This window comes from Amblyomma maculatum, chromosome 4, assembly GCF_055883805.1.
Source record: "Amblyomma maculatum isolate TAMU_Amacu chromosome 4, ASM5588380v1, whole genome shotgun sequence".
Classification (NCBI taxonomy): domain Eukaryota; kingdom Metazoa; phylum Arthropoda; class Arachnida; order Ixodida; family Ixodidae; genus Amblyomma; species Amblyomma maculatum.
In genome coordinates this window covers 190,553,116-190,575,126 of record NC_139347.1, presented here as the reverse complement: position 1 = coordinate 190,575,126, position 22,011 = coordinate 190,553,116, and the positions used below count along the sequence as shown (strand labels likewise).

The 22,011-nt window shown below is 45.0% G+C and overlaps 1 long non-coding RNA gene across 1 annotated transcript; it reads left to right on the top strand.

The window, feature by feature from the left end:
• The first annotated feature begins 317 nt into the window (after positions 1-317).
• Positions 318-19,614, top strand: LOC146193876 (uncharacterized). Its single transcript, XR_014706870.1, has 4 exons — positions 318-406; positions 756-860; positions 2,792-2,902; positions 19,315-19,614. It is a non-coding gene; the product is annotated as an uncharacterized LOC146193876 (long non-coding RNA).
• Positions 19,615-22,011: the final 2,397 nt, after the last annotated feature.

Below are 22,011 nucleotides of genomic sequence, written 5' to 3'. Positions count from 1 at the left end.
ACGCTTTTCAGCCGCTTAGTCGCCTACGCACGATGGTTATCGGAGAAACTGCAGTAACGGAGACCTGCCGGTCGCCACCGCGCGATCTTGATAAGCTGCGCATGCGCGAAAAGAAAGAAGGTAGGCAAGGAGGATTTGTTTGTAATCTGGCGGATGTGACGTAATAAATTGCCTATTGTTGTTTTTTGCTTGCGTGTACTCTCGAACCCAGACGATTTTTTTTTATTGCCGCCTCCGCAGCCGCAGGTGCCCTTTTTTTTTTTTCTCCCTTTTCAATTTTGGCGTGCAGTGGTACAAGCAAGCGGGAGGCTTGTTCGCGCCGCGTTGTTTCAGAATGACCGGACTGGAATGGATTCTGCAAATTAGGTTGGGTGGCACGCATCCCTGCTGCTTTCTCCAAACTTTCGTGAGTACTGCGAAATACAGCGCAAAGCACGTGTTGCATTCCGTACTTGCCTCGCCAACCCATTGCACCGCTGCCCTCTCGTTACAAATTGTTTGGAATTTTTTTTCTGCATCGACGCTCTATTGTTTAGCGATCTCAATTATTTTTTTGTAATCTTGCTATGAGTCTATTTATCAGTGACTTCAAGTGAAGTGTAGAGGAACTAAGGAGCCCTTTTTCGTGCGCTTAGAAGCAGTCCCGGCGGCTCGCACGAAAGGGCTTTCCTTTTGTAGTTCATTTTCGAATACGCCTCCGTTTGGCCCCGGCTAGCCCTGCCCCAGCAAGAGCAACCATTTCTGTTTCCTTTCAGTATGTACCGAAATAATCTTGATGCACGGCGATTGTGAGATCTTGGCTTCGTCGCAGCTTCTGCTCATGGCCTCTCCCGATGGTATGCCTTGTGCCTCATGAAAAGGTGAGTAGCACTTGAGTGCACCCGCTTGTAAAAATATGTGCTGGCAAAAACCGGTTGCTCCACAAGGGTGCTGATATACGTAATCAAACTCACCTTATTTATGAAGATAGTCCACAGCATGACTTTGATGTGGCCAGGGCATGAATTTCGATCAGCACCGCCACAGCCAAAGCAATAAAAAGCGGGGGAGTATCGAAATTAATGGTGGCCCAACAGCGAAAAAAATACAGAGACCAAGAAATAAACGAAACGAGACACGCGAATAGCGCTGAACTTACAGCTGATTTTTTTTTATTGGGAAGAATCACATCATATATACGCACACAGAGAAACAGCGCACATGCGCAACGTCAACGACCTCAAGTTTTGGTAAAAAGAAAAAAAAAAGCATTTAAAAGCACGAGTGCATCGGCAGAACTGCTGCCCACTGTGCAGCATATTCATTTCCCGAGGAGATAATGTGACAAAAGGCGTACTCACGCACCCTTTACTTTTTCTGATGTGAAAAGCTTCTCTAGTGCACTGGTAAGAATGAACGAACAAAACATCACTGTCATCAAAAAATGACGCGCATTCGCACATGGATCAGTGCTTCGCTAGGTTAGCTTCTTTCTTTTTCAGCGAATTAGCGTGCTCCATGAGCCGCACTTTAATGCGTTGCACAGTCTGGCCTATGTAGGTAAGGCCACAGGACAGAGGGATTTGATATACTATGCCAGTCTTACAAGGAACATATCTATTTTCATGATTTATGTTGCACATATTTCTTCTGCGCCCCTCGTGCATTCTTTGAACCGCGGCTCCCACTCTTTCTAGTTTGTTAGGAGAAGGAAACAGAACGTTTACATTATGCTTGCTTCCTACTCTTTTAATTCGGTGCAACAGCGTGTGTACATATGGCATGACTACTACATACCTTTCTTCTTCCTTCCTCCGAACACCTTTCCCGCCCTCACATGCTTGAAGACAATTTTAGCGCGCAGAGGACTTTGTCTGCACTCGAGACGAGAACTGAGTTCAGGAAACCAGCTTCCCTGCATTTGTCCGCCTGAGTTAAGAGACTGGACATCATTTTATGATGACAAGATTTCTTCACTGCCATGCCTAAGCATCCCGTAACAATACTACTTTTTACGAGCTTTGAATGAAAGGACCTGTAATTCAGAAAGGGCTTTTCACTCCTAGGTGAATACTGCCAACAGACATGGTGGGGTTGGAAAGACAACATTAAATCGAGAAATTGTAAGGCTGTTTCTTGGGGGACTTCATGCGTGAGCCTTAGTCCCGACCCATTACGTGCAAAAACATCAAGAACATTTGATACAAATTCAGGATTCACAGAGCTAGCTAGCACCAGAAAATCCTCCACGAAACGGAAAATGTGCATGCAACAACTGGCTAAATCATTCTCAACTTTCATATCAACCCTGCTTAGATAAATGTCGCTGAGGATGGGAGCTATCTTGGCACCTATGCACACACCAGATTTTTGCGTATAAAGTCGACCATCTCACTCAAAAAACGTGTTACTCAGGTAGTAAGATAACATTTCCAAAAAGGATCCGGTTAAGGTTCCACACTCATTTTGGAACCAGCAATCATCATTGTCCTCCGTAATACATTGCTGAACATACTGGATGAGTTGAGAGTGTGGAAGAGATTATACAAATCAACCACATCTACGCTAAAACCAGCACTGTATACCAAGCTCTCATTTTGGAGCAAATCAGCAACTGCCTCAGAATTAGGAACGAGAAATGGATCCTTTACTTGAAGTGACGACAAATGTTTGCAAAGATAGTAGACACAACCAACTGCCATGAATTGCGGAATTCATACTTTCATTCATTATACTTTCTGTGTTGTAACAAAATCCTTCACATCTTACCTTTCCCAGGAGTGGGCATTTATTGCATTGTTCTGATTTCCAGGTCCTTCCCTGTCTTTGGTGCGTGTGCTGAAACAGGATCCTTTGGAGGCAACCTGGGGCTTTCTTCTGTGCTTTTGATTCTGCCTTAGTTTCCATCGGATAGCTGTGGCTGGTACGTGTGGGCAAAGGCGTTTCATATTTGCAGACCAGCATATATATGGTCTAGTGCTTGTCAAGGCAATTTTTTTTGGTACAAAGTGTGATGCTGCTGCAGTTCCACAAAAAAAAAAATGTTTTCACAATTTTTAGACAGCTTACCTTCAAGTTCTTCGATTTTGTAATGGTGTATATATGGTATGCTACCACTGTTTTTTTTTTTTTTCCTGTCATGCCAATGCATCAAGGATAATGCTAGGCTGTTATGGCTAGCTTGATCTGCTAAGGTAAAAGTGCTGGTTTCATTCCGCACCAACTGATACAGGTTGTGGGCTTGACCATCCTCAATTTCTTTTTAAAAAATCATAGCAAATTGTATTGCTATGAGGAATATTATCCCAGCTTGTTTTTGGCGAAAAAATATTTTCTGCCCGTGACCACCATCTTAAAGGAGTATAGACGCCAAATTTTGGTGGCATTTTTGTAAGACATTCCTGTATACGGATCGCCAAGTGGTTTTTGCCTACGACTGCTAAATAATTTTCAGTTCAATTTTCTTTTCTCCCCAATTTCGGTTTCAACAGCTGAGAGATGGCTGTGACATCACAATCAAGTCCAAGCCATGCACAGCATGAAAAAGCCGCAGTATAATCTCCAGCTCTTCAATTGTTGCGATTCCTGTTCTTGAGGCAGGCTGGCTTCAGCGTTGCAGTGAATTTAAACATCACAGGATATCACAATTTTTTTTCACCCGTCACGTCACCTAGACTTAACTTTGGCGTCACAGCCATCACACAGCTTTTGAAACCGAAACGGATGAGGAAAGAAATTCAATGATAAATTGTTTAGCGGTCATAGGTGGATATCACCTGGTGCTTTCTGTACAGTAATACCTTGCACATCATTGCAGCTAATTAAACACGAGCCCAAAAATTAGGTGTCTATAGATCTCCGTCATGTTTAAAACAAACAAAGCAATCAAAGTGGCGTGGCAGTCGTCTATGGCCCCAGAGCAGGCGGAAAGCACGGGAGCGGCACTGTGGTGCCACCCCACTGCTGTGGCCATACTTGCCAAGAGCGTGTTATTGTGATATGCAGGCACCTTTTTGGCAGATAAAATACCCACGCGCTGTGTGAGTACAAAAGCAATACTTGGAAAAACTTCACGTACACAGCATGCATCGCCTTGTCCTGCACACCGTACCAGACCAAGAGCGGGTTCAAAGCGCACGAGCGAAGTTGTTGCTGCCTTGAAAATGAGTAGCGTTGATTTATATCTATTTGCTATTTGCCCAGCACATTAGCCGCAGAATGCGTCGAGAATTGTAAAGCTTTGGGTGCATACAACAACTTTCAGTCGGGTAAGTGGAATGTGATTTTTCTCGCTCGTAAACAGCACACACAAACCAGGTAGGAAGTATTCCGCTCAAAACATCATTGCATTCTCGGATGATTCTTCATACCGAGCATCAAATGAGCGTTGTTGGTAAGCATGGCAACAGTAGCAAGGGCACTGTGCCTTGGCACCGTACAGGTTTGCTTATCCTTGCATTATTCCTTTAAATCACCACGCTGCACGCCTATCTGTTCTGTTCGTGGAAGGTTATTGGCGTCAGCGTTTATAATTTCTTCATGGGTATTCAAGCTTTTAGCTTGCATTACAAGCTGCAGCGTCCACATGCTGGTTCCGTAGTTAGGGCTACCCAGTTCGGTCCCGGCCGCCGTGACCACGTTTCTATGTAGGATAAACTCTGAATGCGACAGTGTGCCATGCAGTACGTAGTTGATGTAAAGATCCTCAAAATCTGAAACAGGGGCCCATATGTCACTCGGGACGCTCAACCCCACAACTCGCATTCAAAATTAGCTGCAGTGAATACCACTCAAACCCCTCGGTATAATAAAATTCATCTCCAATTGAGCAAATCAGTGGCTGTCAGCACACGCACATTTCATCACAAAATTTAAAATAATTTGAGGTGAACAAAGCTAATGTTAGCCATACAATATAACCACGGAGGAGTGCAATACTGATCGCATGCGCAGCAGCTCACTATGCACATAATACATACAACTAGAAAGCGAAAAAAAAATTTGCTTCAGGAATTGCTTACATTATAAACAGGTCTACGCATTAATATACTGGCTGCCTCGTCAACATTTTACGCGCACTCACAATATACCATTACGCGTCATAAAGAAGGCCAAACTAGAGTTATTCATGGCCTTTGAGCCCATAACCGCTCTGGCGTAAAGGTGTCGGTATCCAGCCTTCGCGCCACACTGCGATGGCCCACTGTTTACGGCGACCTTCGCCCATAAGAAACCTGTGCAAGCTTACTAAACTTTGCGTTCTTTTGCCTTCCAGCACATGCCACAGTGATGCAACTAGTCAGCATGGTGCTTTGTTTTTTATTTTTTCGGCTGCAGCAAACCATCGCACAATCACAATAGGCGAAAGCAACTGAAGCATTGTTTTTCCTACCACGCGAAAGTCTGTAATTACGACAGCGCCACCGCATCTTCATGACGTAGCCAGAGTGAAGGTGGTCTATACTCCTTTAAGCTTGCAAGTATAATAGCAAAACCTAGTCACACAGATAAATTTGTAAAAAAATTAACTTTTTGATGCATCACTATAAACAAAAATTTTCATATTAATAAAATGCATTGTTCTTTTGATGTGCAGGAAATAAACACTCTGCCTTATATTTGTTCAAATATAAATCATAAAATATGGTACAAAAAGCTGAAATTTTGAAATGTTTGTCAAATTTTATATTCTTATGGTCTAGGCACTAGACTAGAGTGCCTGAGTTCGAATCTGACTGCCGGCAGCTGCGTTTCGATGGATGCAAAGCGGAGAGGCATCTGTGTGCTGTGCGATGTCAATGCATGTTAAAGATCCCCAGGTGGTCAAAAATACTCCGTAGCCCTCCACTATGGGGCCTCTCTCTTTCCGCTTTCGCTCCCATCTTCCTTCCCTTGTAGCGTGATTCAGGTGTCCACGGGAAAACTTTTCCTTTCCTGTAAACCAATTATTACTATTATAGTACTCAATCTATTTCTCCAACTTTTTTAGAAGACAAAAAACCTATAAAAGAGATCAAACAACTTAAGCTGCACCTGCGAAAACATTATAAAAGAGATCAAACAATGTAAGGTGCACCTGCAAAAGTATTCTAAATCAGAGAAAATTACCCTATTGAGGTTTGAGGTTTATTCCTCCGTCAGTTATGTAATGAAGTGGCCCTATTAAAGATATGAAAAATACTAGTTTGCACAGAGCCATTCATTGCCATTTAATACTGAAAGTTAATTCAGGGTGCTTTTAAGTGAGAAAATAATTTCTCAAGTTGAGCCTTTGCAGGCAACCACGGTGTTGCTCTGTGCCTGCTCATCGCAGCAGCCCACTTTCTGCTGGCTGCGAACTAGCAGTCCACTGCTTGAGTGCAATGGTGCTTTAGGCCTGGGCACTGTCAGCTTTAAATGTGCAAATTTTTTGCAGTTATATATGTGTATTGTAAAGAAGAAGTTCTGATTAAGCGGACAGATAGCCGAGAAGGAGGAAGAGGAAGTGCTTTTGCGGACCAGCTGACTCAAAAGTTAAGCCACCACCGCTCCGGTTCTTCTCGCTACCAGTGCCCGCTACCAGTGCCTGGATCCCCACTTAACACTTGGTGGAGGTGCGGGGTAATATATATATATATATATATATATTGCATGACACAGTACCATTCAATGGCATTTATTTTTTAGAGCTTAATCTAATTTGTGCTTTAAATGAAAAAAAAAAACATTTCCATTCAGCGATCGCTTTGAACCCTGGCGTTGCTCTGTGCTTGCTCTTCACTGCAATGGATGCTGGAGCTGACGTCAAGGAGACATGTAACAACACCTTGTGGGGGTTCTCACGGGACTCAGGCTCTGTGCTCAGAACGGAACGCCCCGCCGCTAGCTCTGACCACATCCGTGGCAGGGAAGAACGGAACACTGAGGCAGAGCCACCGGGCTGGGATGTTTATTGGGAGTGCCCAATTTTTATCCTTGGTCATAGCAGCATCCGCGGGCTCTGGCGTCGCGGCGTCGTCTCCCCCCGATGAGATGCTGTGCATCGATATTAGAGGGTAGGGGGAAGGAGGGGCCGCCCGGCACGCTACGCCAGGTCTCTCGCCCCTGCCCTCTCCGCCACTGCTTCAGGGGAAGGAGAGAGATGAGGTATCCCCGTGAGGCAGACAGAGCCGTGTTGTGCAAGCGTGGGTAATCTTAAATTCCCACACCCTCCTCCCTTAATCATGACCTCCACCTGGGTGCCGTTTTCCCCTTGGGAGTCGCACGGCTGGTCCTTCAGCAGGCCCATGTAATACAGGAATCAGGGCAGGGGTCGGGACTTGGGTTGTTGGGCTCTGCTCCTGGTGCCGCTGCCAAAGTGAGGCAGGCCACCCTCTATGCCGAACGGGCCCCGCATGCAGGCCGTACATCCGACTCGTTCTGTTGAAATCCCCGTCGCCGCAGTCACGAGGAAACATAAGGGGGCGAATTATCATGGCTCGCTTACCGGTCATGGGCCGCCAGTACGCCCGTGGTGCGCTGCTCGCCCACGGCTGCGCCGACTTCCCGTAGGTCGTAAATCGGCATCAGACTCCATCCCGATAGGAGCTCCATACTGTTTTTGTTGAATGCCAGTCTCTGTGCTCGACTTCAAACCGAATATGGCACCTGCATTTGATAGCCCTCCTCGCAGCTGCAGGCAAAGAACAGTCTTCTTTGCAGCGTTTTGATCCGCATCCCAAATTACTTTGCGGGGAATTCTGATCCTTCTTCTGTACTACAGCTTCATTTAAATTTTTCTTTGTGTCCGTGGCCTTCAGCAGATTCCTTTATTGTCGAAGCTGGCAGTGCCCAAGCCTAAAGCAGCATTGTATTGAAGCAGTGGAGTGCTGGTTCTGTGTATATTTGCAGCCGGCAGGAAGTGTCCTGCAGTGAAGAGCATGTAAGGAATTTACGGCGTTGCAGCGGAGCACCAGAACAAGAGGACCAGCGTGGCAGGCTTCTCGAACCGAGCAGCCTGTGCCGTGCTTGCTGGCTGTGAACGCCGATCTTAGCGCCTCCGCTTTACAGCGGCGCTGTGCGCTACAGGGCCCCCCGACCAAACGGAGCGGCGAAATGTACGCGCCAACGGGGCAGGGATGAGGGTGCCTCAGCGGCAGGCATGTCGCCAGATAAGCCAGCAACATCCGAGGGGAGCTCCTGGGGAGATGTCTCCATATATTTGGGTTTAAGGCGATCCAGGGAGACTACCTCTCACGACCATCCAGCAGGATAGTCGCCGACTTTGTAGTCTGTTTGAGGACATGGTACGGGCCATCATAGGGGGGGCTAAGAGGCGCCTTTACAGTGTCTCGCCTTAGAAAAACATGCCTCGAGGACGCAAGATCTAGGTGCACAAAGATCTGACGGTCAGATGATAGAGGTGGGAGTGGGTTTAGGTGTTGAATGCAGTCCTAAAGGCGTTAAAGGTACTGCAGGGGCTGGGACGAGGAAGCCGAAGGAACGAACAAGTCTCCGAGATGACTTCGGCCACCAAACAGCCAAGGTCGCGACGAAAAACGGTGCGTAGGCCAAGAAACACCATAGGAAGGTGACCAGCCCAGTGCTTGCGATCTAGGCGAGCAATGAGGGCAGTCTTGAGCTGACGATGGAGCTTCTCAACCATGCCGTTAGCACAAGGATGGTATGCTGTGGTGCGGCAGTGTTTAGTGCCGAGCAGACAGGTAAGGGAAGTGAAGAGGATGCGTTCAAACTGGCGGTCACGATCCGTGGTAACAGCCAAAGTGGGAAATCCATGCTGAAACGAAGGCTTTGGCAACTGTTTGCGCAGTAATGTCCAGAGTGGGCACTGCTTCGAGTTAACGAGTGAAGCGGTCAGTCATCATTAGAATGTGCCGGCAGCCATTAGATGGAGGTGGTGGTCCAACCAAGTCAAGGTGAACGTGGTCAAAGCAACAACCAGATGGCAGGAAAGACTGGGGAGGAGTCTTTGTATAGTGAGTCATTTTGACGGACTGGCAAGCAAAACACAAGCGGGCCCACTGGCGAACGTCTAATGTTTGGCCAGACGTACCGCTGGGTAATGAGGCACTATGTGGCTCTGATGCTGAGATGGCAGATGTCGTGAAGTGAATGGAAAATGGCAGGATGAAAGACCTCTGGGATGGATGGACGAGGTAGAGCCGATGACCCTAATCACAAAGAGCACACTGTTATTAACCCTTTCACTGCCAAGTTTTTTTTTTTTTGTGACTGCTCCTCACTTCCTTCCAGGTTCTTTTTTCATCTGTGTTACTTTCACCTGATTCAGAATTCGGTTTGGTTTGGTCAGGAATTCAGGAACTGTTGATTCAGAATTCATCAACATTTTCTGAATTCTTTCATCTATCATAGCATGGATGAACCTGGCACACTGACTCGCCATGACTCGCTGCTGAAGCAACAAAGCGACGTGGTGATGTTAATGGTGCAGGTCTAAAAATACCTAATCTATTTGTAGTTTAATATGAAGGCCCCGCCTTCTAAAGAATGGGTCCGCGAGTCAGGGCCTCGCCCGACTACTAGTCACAAATTCACATGAATTCCATTCTGCTCCAAAATACCAATTGGTGAAATATGAGAGAGGCCTTCACCCTGCAGTGGGTATAGTCTGGCGGATGATGATGATAAAAATGCCAGTTTATTTCCGGGTCAGCAGAGAAGCACTTTGCAAAGATACAACACTGCACGCTGCTGCAATGCGAAGCATGTGGTCGAGACTCGTGACAGGACAATGCTTTGCTACAAAAGTAAGGGGCCAGTGCTTTTACATGGCAAGACAAAACATAGTGGGGTGTGAAGATGGCCTATGTGACATGGCAAAAGGGGCTCCGAGCAGTACAAAATGCATTGCTCCTCGTCTGGCTGCAACTCAAGAAAAAAACCCAGCTCAGGAGGCATCGCTTCCGTCTTCATCCTGGTATTGCTCTGCTCCACAGTCCATTACATCAGGATGCTTCGGGCTGTTCGCCAACAGCTAACAACGTGATCGCTCCCCAAGCAGGGCTCCCGCCAGACTCCCCCGATTCTTCCATTCTGTCCCTTTATCTACACTTTCTGCCGCGTCAAGCACAAGTCTCGTGCTGCGATAACCTTTGCACATGCACAGTTCAGCTGCCCCTCCACGTGCTCAGACAGAGAGAAAAGAGCACGTGCAGTTTAATTAAAAGACGAATTGAGGCGTTGGAGCCGCACATATATTTACGCTAAATGTTTTATGAATTTGTGAAGCCTATTCGTAGACAATACGACTTGTCAGCAATATTTCTTTTTAGTGGCAGGGAGTTACGAGTATACTCAAGAGGAGAGATGAAATGCTGGTGTCACCGTTGGTGACAGATTTCTCAAGTGAAATGTATATGTCAGTATTGATTTTGCGAGTGCAGATCCCAAAAGTTATGCTGCTCGGCCATTAATTTCAGAGTGGCGGCAAACTGGCCATTTTAATGAGGTCATTGCAAGTCTGGTTCAACTGGTGGGAAGATTTTTTTTTTAATTCAGTTTTTTATGTGATAAAGGAGCCCTTTGTTGCCATACGGTTTTTCTTTGTCCATAGCTCATCATCATTATCATCGTTAGCTGGACTATACCCGCTGCAGAACGAAGGCTTCTCTCATAATCCTTCAGTTAACCCAGTCTTGTGCTAGCTGCACCCACTTGACCCCTGAAAACTTACTAACCTCGTCCACCCACCTGACTTTCTGCCGCCCCCTGCCACGCTTGCCTTCACTTGGAATTCAATTTGTTGCTCTTAGCGACCATCGGTTATCCTCTCTTTGCAATACATGTCCTGCTTGTGACCATTTCTTCTTGATTTCGACTAGAATGCCATTATTTAGAGTTGATTTCTTGGATCCACTCTGCATACTTCCTATCTCTAGACTACACTTACCATTTTCCATTCCTCAGCTCTATGCATCTACTTCAACTTAAGTATAACCCCTTTAATTAGCCTTCACATTTGAGCCCCATAGATGAGTACTCGTAAGATGCAACTGTTGTTTACCGTTTTCCTGAGGTATACCGGTAAGCTGCTAGTCATGGCCTGCAAGAACTTGCCAAATGCGCTCCATCCTAGACTTGTTCTACAGGTTTTCCTTCTGAATTTAATCCTAGTGCCAGCGGAAATAATGTGAGCGCCAACTGATACAATCTGCGCACCGTGTAATTTAATTTTAGTGCCAAGCATTTATTAAAAGCGGCAGTTTATTTAATCCGAACACCAACTCGAATGATGACAGCGCCAAACAATTGAATCAGACTGCCAACGCAGATAATACAAGCGCCAGTGGATTTAATTCATATGTGGGAAATAAATGCGGTAGAGGGCTCTAAAGCACAAAGCATGAATTCCAGAAATAAATCGAAATTGAGATCACTTCGCAGACCATGCGACGCTTAAGCGTCACATCTGCATGCACTATTTTGCTTTGTTCTTGTATCTTGCAAAAACCAAGAAGCACGCGCAGCTGAAAAACTGCAGTTTATGACACGCCTCTTGCAGCTTTTAGTTTAGACGCATGACAAGTGAATAAATATGACTGTCATCTTCTAATTGGCTGGTTAAGCACTGCTTATTATGGGTTGTCATATGCACTGAATCTGCATGCTGATGGCATTTCGGCCTTCACACAACAACCTGCTGTTTTTGTGAAATGGCAACCGGTGCAGAAATGTATTTGTGTTTCTAATAATGATTCAACACCACTAGCAGAAAAGAAGGATTAGTGTAAAGCAGAGTTCGTTCAGGCGAGAAGACATGGAGCCAGAGAAACATATCTCATTTTACCGCTTTCTCAATTTTACACGGCCACTACCACGGAAAGAGAGAGCGCGTGCCGTTGCATTCAGTCTGGCTCTGACATGGCAAAGTGGCTGAAACTATGTACAGCAGAGCTTTTAACCCAAACAGCAGTGCTTAATTTGCCTGGGCTGTAATTGTAGCAGCGTAGGAAACTACAGGCCTGTAAAAGCACAGAAGCGGCCGTCTTTAAAATGCAGTTTTATTTTCTGGGAGACATTAGGTTTAAAACACTTGCATCAAGGCAATGTTTGTCATAATACTAATGAAGGCTATCCTATACGTTGACACTTTGCTGATTCGGCGCATTGTCTGAAAGATGATCTCAATTTTGATTTATTTCTGGAATTCATGTTTCGTGCTTTGGAGCCCTCTATTGCATTCATTTTCCACATATGGATTAAATTGGTTGGCACACGGATTAAATTTGCCGGCACTTGTATTAATTGCTTTGGCACTCAAATTAAATTAGTTGGCGCTGGCATTATTTGAGCTCGCGCTTGAAATAGATATGCTGGCACTTTAATTAAATGCTTGGCACTCGAATTAAATTACATGGCACGCAGATTATATCAGTCAGCGCTCAGATTATTTGCACTAGCACTAGGATTAAATTCGGGGGGAAAAACCTGTAGTTATCGCTCTTTCATGGTCCGGATCTGCGGTTGCTACCTGTCCTAAGCAGACACATTTGCCAACAACATCCAGAGCTTTGTTACCTGCAGGGTGGAAGTACTGCTCCATTCACTCCGTTTGCTTTATTCTGCTTCAAACTGCTTTGCCTGCGCCATCCTGCCCCAAAACACAATATTGTTCCAAAACTCCAAAACTTGATGTTTTGCCATGATGTTTTGATGCCTTGGTATTTTGCCATAAAATTTAGCGAAACATGATTTTTGCTTAACATTAATTGTATTGGGCCATAATTGCGCCAGGTACAAGAAATGCGGTTCGATGCAATTTGGTTAGGTGACTGTGAGAAGTGCAGCAGGGCAGTGGCATGTTGTGCTATAGACCTTTTCACGAGCCTCGGCGAAACTGGTTTGACTGGGCTGTGGGGCGGCTTTGGGAGAGATAATTCTCAACTTTTCTTATGCTAGCAGCACAGCCCAGTATTCAATATGGCAGCGCCCACGACCACTTTTCGAAAAGGTCTATAGACCAGAACAAGGAGGGTAAATTGAACACTGCCATTTTGAAAGCGTTCTAGCACCATCTATAGTTGCCGCAGCGAAACTATGCCTCTGGATTGTGAAACGAGGCAGCCGTGGGTGTCTAGCTCTTGCGCTTTTATGTTTCTTTTTGAAGTTTTCACAACTGGTTGCTGATAAAATGGTCAAAAGTTAATTTCTGCCTCACAGCAAGACTATACTTTACATCTTGCGAGGGCAGAGACAAGTACAGTGTCCACAAGTGAAGTGAGTGGTTCCTATAAGCGCATGGTACCATTGCATGCAGGCTTGCTATGGCTGTGACTTTTCTGATTTGATTTGCACCCCCAAGTAATGTCCCATGTACCAGCAAAACCTTTGCAGTCTGCTATATGTTTTACCTTTGCGTGGTGACTGCAAAAAATCTGCCGCAGCCCACACCTCACAAAACACACCACATGCCGCTACTGCGAGCGAATGCTTCTCATTGGCGATGATTCCCCGGTGTCTCTTTTGTTTTTTTTTTCCTTTCCAGCAGGGTTGAAGAATGAATCAGCAGCACATCAACCAAACAGGAGATATCAAGGTCTTATTTTTGTGACTGGTTGGCGTTGCTTATCATGGCTGTTAAAAAAAAAAAAGGCACTTCCTTGCTGAAATGCAAACGGAGACATCAGGTTTACTCGCACTTGTGGCATGCCACCTGTTTGTGCGGTGCGGACTGCAACAAATTTTTGCAGACACCACGCGAGGGTAAGAAAAGTCACAACCGTAGTATTTTTCGCATAGAAAGGTACCATGCACTTAACCGAACCACTAGCTCCACTTGTGGACGCTGTGCTTGCCTCTGCCATTGCGAGATGTGTAGAACAGCCTTTCCATGAGGCAGAAATGCAATTTTGACGATTTTGTGAGCAGCAAGTTGTGAAAACTTCAAAGAAACGTAAAGGCGTAAGCGCTATGAATAGCCATGGCCACCTCGTTTGGTAGTGCAGAGCAGTCATTTCGCTGCAGCACCTCTAGGTAGCCTTATAGCGCCCTCAATATGGCAGCGATCAATTTACCCTCCGTATTCTGGTCTATAAGGGTCGTCATAGTTTAAACGATGGCAGCACACTAGTGGTGGAGGTACAATGCACCTTGACTGGGCCTAGCTAACACATATAAAATTTTAATAAACTAGAAAAGCGAGCATAAGAAATATTTTGATCTCAAGTTATTCTAAAACGAGTCACAAACGACTGGGAGGAATTAATTGCGAGAAAAATGTTTTGTGCGCATGACAGCAACTCCTCCCAGCATTTTGAATCGCCGGTGGTGAGAGAAGTGAGGGCAAGGAGCAAAGCAATTGCCACAGACTACCACGAGCTGTTGAGGAAACTTTTCTGGTTACAAAGAACTACACGAGTTGTTCCAACAGTTCTGCTGTGAAAATGAGTGTGTACTTCACTATAGAATCGTTGTTAACAACAAACCTGTCCAGTCTACATGAGACAAAAGCATACTTGAAGCATTATGGGGGTGATGCCAGGACGGTGTTAATTGCAAGAAATGCTTTCAAGAGTGTTGGAAAGGCATAGAAAGCCTGTTGCCGACATGTAGCCCCAGTGTTATTTAAAAGAAAACATGAGTCACTGGGAGACAACCATGAAGTAAAGAAGCTTAAGGAAGAAAAGGCTACCCTTTAGTGCCATCTATCCTTCCTGAAGGTACTACTGAGCAGTGCCCAGGAATTTATCAGCACAGCTGCGGAATCAAAAAGTGGCGATGTGCAGCTTGTTTATTTTAATTCCAAGGTAGTGGTGGTGCTTGAGCGTGGACATGTCTAAAGCTGTCAAGTCAGAATAGGCAAAAGCTTTGTCAGCTGTGTTACTTTAAACATCTTTACATGTTGAGATATGCGTGCATAGGTAGTACAGCATTGAATCTTGAATAAAAAGTAATCAAATTGGATTTTTTTGTATATCAGAAAAAAAATTGTAGTTATTAAAAGTGCTTGACCCTAGAAACATGTTCCAAAGCATAATTCGAGTGCTTCAAAACACTCGTTTTACTGCTCCAAAGTGGCATTACCAGTGCTCCCTGAGCTGTTCCAAAATGCTCGTGCCTGTTTCCACCCGTGTACCTATTAAGGCGAAAGCCTTCAACGGCTCATACTGTTGCTGTTTGTTCGTCCGGTCAGACAAAGCTATCAATCCTATGACGTCATCACCCAAAACCGAAAGTAACGTCATCAGGAAAATGAACTTCAGTAGAGTAAGTTGTTGGGCTAGTTGGTATTCTATATTTAAGGACATAGTTTTCAGCGCAAAGGCACGTGGCCAAAGAAAAAAAAAAGACTATAGGGACAAACACTGCGCTGTGTTCAGCCCTATAGTCTTCCTTCTTCTTCTTTCCTTCGGCCGCATGCCTTTGCGCTGAAAACTTTGTCCTTAAATCTAGAAAAATGAAAGTCCGATCTCCACCGGGAATCGAACCTCCATACCTCGGATCCCCTGCCGAGCGCTTTAACCTACTGCGCCATGCCCAGAATCGTGAAACACATCATAATTCTTCTTGTCTACAGTGAGGATGATAGTAGCGATAACAATAATGCTGCAATTAGTGATAATGAAGTGATGGAATTAACAATGACGATGCAATTAGTTGGTAATGATAATGAGAGCAAATGTGATGCACCTTGTGCACCAACAACACTCAGGCTGTCGCATTTCTGCAGTGTAGATTCCACAGTGCTCTCGGAATTTTTGTAAACTGCTGCTCTTATCCGAGGCTATTGACCATTACCGTAGGCTTCCACATATTAATTCCACATATTAATTTTTAGGCCTATGTTTTTGCTTTGCTTGCCTAGGTCATTAAGCATTCTTTGTAATTTGTCCACTGAGTTAATTAACAAGGCAATGTATTAAATCAGCCCTTATTCATAATTGTTCCCACTCCAGGTTTCTGAATACTTCCTCTAAGCAAGTGGCAAATAGTACTGGGGAGATCGTGTCTGCTTGCCTAGTGCCTTTCCTTATGGGAATTTTATTACTTTCTTTATGGAGGACTATAGTTGCTATGCGGCCACTATTGATATCTTCCAATACTTTCACATACGGCTCATATACACCCTTAGGCAATGACTGCTGACGTTTCGACTGAGTCAAATGCTTATTCTAATCAACGAATGCTATTTATAAAGGCTGGTTATATCCCGAACATCCTTCTATCACCTCGTTGATAGCATGATGAATATGATCGATGGTAGAGTACCCTTTCCGAAAACCTGCCTGATCATTTGGTTGATTAAAGTCTAAGGTTGTCCTGATTCTGTATTTGATCCCGGATATATCAAATGCATATATATCATTTTCCTATATCGAACTCTCAAAATATCCCCCTGAAAATCCCACATTAAAGTTTAGCAGCGTTGTTCATGTCCATCGAATTGCGCGTCGTGCCCTGCAAAGGATTGTTTTAACAGCTCACCGGCAATCATTTTTCATGCATAGAGCCGGGTTGTGCAGTCATGGCAGCTGCTGCCTGCCAAGATTTCTGGCGCCTGCGAAGTGGCATTTGGAAGTGTTCCCAATGTACTCTCCTTTTCGACACTAGGTGGCAGGTGACATTCAGTGCGTGTGTACACCTTGCAGGTCATCGCCGCACCCTTGGTGAGCAGTGTGTTGCCGGCAGGCAACGCACCACTGCCATACATGTACCATATTCATGCTTCTGGGTTATAGAGAGCCTCATCTGTTGGTTTGCCTTATATATGAAATTGCCTATGTATCTAACTATTCCGTGATCCACTTCGAGTTCAATATATATATAACTGTAGTAGCAATGACTTAGTAAATTCCGTATACGCAACAGGTAGTATGTTGATTGGTCTGTAATTTTTCAAGTCCTTAGCATCCCCTTTCTTAAGGATTAAAATAATGTCAGCATTCTTCCAAAACTCCGGTGACGATGTCCAGACATTCCATGTGCAGGGTGGCCATTTTTCAAGCACAATATCCCCACCGTCCTTCAACAAATCTGCAGTTACCTGAGCCTCCCCAGCTGCTTTCCTCCTTTTCATAGCTTCTAAAGCTTTCTTAACCTCTTCCTTTGTCACTGACGGAACGTCTGATTGCTCTTCACTATTGCTAATCTCATTATCAGCCTGGTTAAGTGTAGAACTCCTCGGCTACCTTGGTATGCATACATCGGATTTTCACTTACTTAATTTCCCCTTCACCTCTTTCAGGCTAGCATTGTATTTTAGAGCATGCTCGATTCTCTCCGTAATATACTCCCTTGCGTCGAACAAATTACGTTCACTGAGTACCTTTAACATCTCTGCCAGTTCTATCCTGACCCATCGGAGGGAGGTTTTCACGCCTTGCCATTTCATAATCGGATATTTCGTCTGCTTAGATAGTTTACTGGTAGCCTGTCTAATTGTCCTACTGCCTACCTCTGCCATGCACTCATTATCAATGGCTCTGAAATTATCGCTCATTGCTTCTAGACTAAGATCGCCTTCGTTGCTTAAAGGCCCACTGTCCACCCTCCGGTCGAAAATATTTTCTTCCCCGGTGACTGTGAGACTTCGCCCCTGGAACGCAAGGCCGCAAAATGTTTTTGAAAAGAGTAACTAATAACGCAGTTACAGCCACCGCAATCACCCGATTCTATCCGGCCTCTCTCCTTCCGTTCCCTCGCAAAGGTTTTTCACTCTCCTGCCCGAGGTCGTCTAGCCTCCGCAATACAAATTCCCCTTCCTCCTCCGCGTTTGGCGGGAGGTGGGGCGTGGCTCTCCGCGAGCGCGAAAAAAAAAAAACGGTCGAGGGAGCGCGCGCCGCTGGATTCAGTCTGGCCGTGGCGAGGGAAAAGCGCGCTGCGAGCGGTAGACACCCATCCTTCTCCCGTCAGTCAGCTAGACGGACCAATGGACGTCGTTCCCGATACGTACGTCATTATCGGCGCCCGTCGGGCCAGCGCAGGGAGCGGTGAAGCTGGCTTCTCAAAGGAGAGCATGAGGGAGCTTTGAATTGTATTTTCGATGATTTGCGGCGCGCGTGTCGCTGTAGAATTTTGCACAGACTATCTCCGGTACCTGATCGAAACACTGGCCTCCTTTTCTTAAAAGGGCCTTCCCTGGACAGTGGCCCTTTAAGCTGAATATCTGTTCTGTTCAGAGATCCTGAATTCGTGCACCGTCCCTCATGTGGCAAACCTTATTCGTTCCCTCCCAAGTGTAGCTTGCTGCCGGGCTAGTTGATGATTCATGAAGTCAAGAATTTAGCGCAAAAATAAAGAGCGGACGAAGAAGGACATATAAAATGATTGACCAGCGCTAGTCAATCGCCTTATGTGTTCTTCGTCCATTGTTCTTTATTTTTGTGCTACATTCTTGACTTCGTGTAGCAAGGGGCAGCAGAAAATTAAGTGTGCGAATGAGATGAAGTTTTCAAGGATTAGGTCGCCACAGCTGGCTAAACATTAAGATAGGTATGTAGGGACCTTGATGTCGATAGTGGGACCCGGCCATTTTCAATGGGTTCAATGACCAAGATACATAGGATTGGCTTACCTCTTACAAGCGGTTAAGCGTCCACAACCAGGGAGACGACGCTGTGAAGCTGAACGACATGTTGTTTTACGTGACAGGCATTGCCAGTTTGTAGAGCAGAAACCGCAAAGCAAACTTCACCACCTAGTCTGCTTTTAAACGCGCCTTTTCTTAGATCTTTGGCTGCCCTTGCATACAAAAGCTGTGTTCCAAACAGTACTTGTGAGCCTAAACCCAGCTGCAAGGATCCTTCACCAGTTATACTGAAGACATTGTGAACCTGTTTACACATCTAGAAGTCTCCAGCCAGAGATGGATCAGATAAAGCACATTCTCAAAAACATTGAGGCTGACGCAGTTGTCCTAAACCCTATCACTGTTGCCAATATATTCATGCTTTGGCAGGAGCAAAGCAGCGCATTCTGGTTCAGCCACCTTCTGTGCACTTTGAATCACTTTCCAGCTTAGTTCCGTCAGCAGCTTGCTGCTGGACCAGTTTAAAGACTGCGATTGGGGAGGTGATATAACAGCTACTCCTAATTGAGGACATTTGGGGATCTCCATCTAGCCTGGCCATGACCCTTCAGGCTGATTTGAGAGCAAGTGACTGAAGTGCTGCCATTCATTCATCTGCAGGTTCCTGCTGCAATAACGCTCATGTATGGCAACGTCAGATCTGGTCAGACATGTTTATCCCGTTCCGCCTTCCACTGTAGCCTGCCACCTTCATTCCTACGTAACTGTCCCCTCTTTGTGTGGACTCCTGGTGCATATATGACAACCTTCTTATTTGTTATGCGTGCAGAGTTTCTGGTCACATTGTGCGTCATTGTCGCCACCTGCAGATGTGCCTGCCTTTACGCGCCCCTGAGCCTTGGCCACGTCTGTCCTGCAGACAACTTTGACACCTCCACTCACCACCTGCCTACTCGCCTCCATCCTCATAATGCCACTCGGTTTCTTTGCTGCATCTCTGCCCCAGGAAAACTAGTTACTGCCTGAGGCAAGAACTGCGAATACGTCAACAAATGTAGGGCCGTTCCTTGTTGATACTGGGGCTACTGTATCTGTGATGTGTAGGAAACTGCACTTGCTAATAAAAGTGTGGACAACATTATCTGATCTTTCGCTTCTCACATCGTAATGCGCAGTGTCTTTCGCCTTTGACTGCCTGCACAGCCAGGGCCACCATTCACAGCTCATTATGTACCATAGAATTTGTTCTCTCGTCGTGCTGCTGTGACACCATTTCAGGTTGACTTTCTCTCTGACCATGGCACCATCATCATCATCATCTGCGTTAATGCCTAATTAGAACTTCTCCCATGCAGTTTGATGATTTGTCTCCCACTTTGAGCAAACTGGCTGTGGCTGCCGACATTGAGCTTCCTGCATGCTCATCTTCCTCCTTACAAGAGAATTAAAGGAGACTTTTATCCTGCAGTGGGTGTAGTCAGGCTGGTTAGGATGATGATGAGGAACCTGTTCGGCTATGCTCTTGCCATTTTTTTTTCTTTGCTGTTGCACACTATCGCATCCTCTTCACCTAAAAAAAAGTGCAAGACACCCCTACATAAAAACGTACACAATATCCATGGAAACCTACTTGTTGTGAGATGCTAGTCATTGTTGCATGGCTAGTATTTTGTACTTTCCTATGTGCAGAAAGTGCCGAGCATTATTTTCATCGAGTCACACTAGCTTCATTTTTTATTTATCGATTTATACATACTATCGATCCAACTTGGACGAAGATAGGAGTGGACACAATGTCAAACTTGGAATAGCGCAGCCATTTCGTATCTAAAAAAGAAAAGCAACTTTACCAAAAAAATAAAAGTGGACACTGCTCAGTTCTATGGCGCAGCTAGGAAGTGTTGTATGGTGCTTCATTTCTTTCTTTTCTGACATGATGGGAAGTTTTACTGAAGAGCCAAGATTTTGTTGGGGAAGCAGTTTCAGATAACAGAAATAAGCAGTTGGTCATATATGTGCTTGGTAGAAGAACATAGCTGCTATTCTGCAAGCATAAAACTTTGCGGCTTGTGTGAGTTCCTAACATTTTTTAGTTGCCCCAGTTTTTGTGAAATAGGGGCTTGTTTCTAACTAGACACGCAAGTATTTAGACATTTCTTGACAGATGAACATAACGCATGTCTGCAAGACCTGAAAGGCACTGTGTTTTGTTGTGCCTGAGTGCATATTTAGCAAATATGTTAAGTGCAGCACATGCCCTCTCATTTTGGAGATTTAAATTCAGGGGCTAACCGGATGGGTAGTAAGGACCTTGTAATAGTTGTAAACGTGGTGAGTACACTGAATTCTCATTTGAGGCGGAAAAAGATTGCTAGATCAAAGCAGTGCATCTTACTGTTGCATTTCATATTGCTTCCCCACAGTGGCGGCAAGTTTTAGATGCATAGCTGCGGATGTCCTGCTGATGACAGGAAAGGTGCTTGCATTACAGAACATATTTTATAAGCGTTGTGTTCATCCAGAAAAAAAAGGATTGTAGTATAAGATTATTTCAATTTGAGAGTTTCTATAGGCTCTTCAAGAGCATTATGTGCCTTTGTTTGGACAAATGCTGCATCATTGGTCATTCCTCGTTCATATCCATACAGGTGCATAACCTGCAGGATTTTCATCCTCCTAGTGTGTGGGCGCTCATGCATGAAGGAAAAAATAAGAGTGCGAGACAAAACAAACTATCGCTTGTTTGTATGCTTGGGCCGCTTTGTTTAGTGCATTTATAAAATATCTGTATAGCATGAGTCACTGTAAAAAGTAAAAAAAAAAATCGTCAAGGGTGAATTGTGCTCTAGTTGATGCCAGTAGTTAGGCTGCTTGCTGTCAGTTGAGCACATCATTAAAACTGCCAGGCTCAAATCAGCCACTTGTTTTCCAACATGTCAATCCAGTTGGATTCGTAATGGGACTGCTAAGCGTCAGTGTATTCTTCCTTTTGGGCTCGGCAAAGTATTTTCATAGTCACTTCTATTTGTGCTTGGAAATATTGCTTGCGAGAAGAAAAAGGAGCAAGGGAACATCTTCACATTTGCACTGGTTCCTCACAGGTCTGCGCGGATGTGCCTTGCGATCACTGCTACATGTCGTGCGTCAAATGCTTCGATGCAGCAAAGCGGCCCTTGCGAGGTCTATCTGCGCAAACATGCGCTCTTTTAAAATAATTATTTCAAATAGGGCGCCGAACCTGCATTTGCGAGCGGTGCAGATGGCGGCACTTACCAATCATTTTTTTTCTTCTCTTTAGGATGCAACATATTCGGCTTTCTCATCAAGAATATAGTTCTAAATGTTGAAGTCATGTCGTTAGATGTCATTCAGAAGGGAACTTTTTTCTGTTACTAATATTTTGCATGAAGTTGCAATTGTAATTTCCAGTAGTGGCGCTGCATTCGCTTTTGCATTTTTCTTCATGGCGCCGTGCTTGAAGCATTTAACGTACGGCGTTAGAGGCAGAAATATGCGCTGTTATTATGCTGTTACATTTCCTCTTTGGTTGTCATATGCTTTCCCAG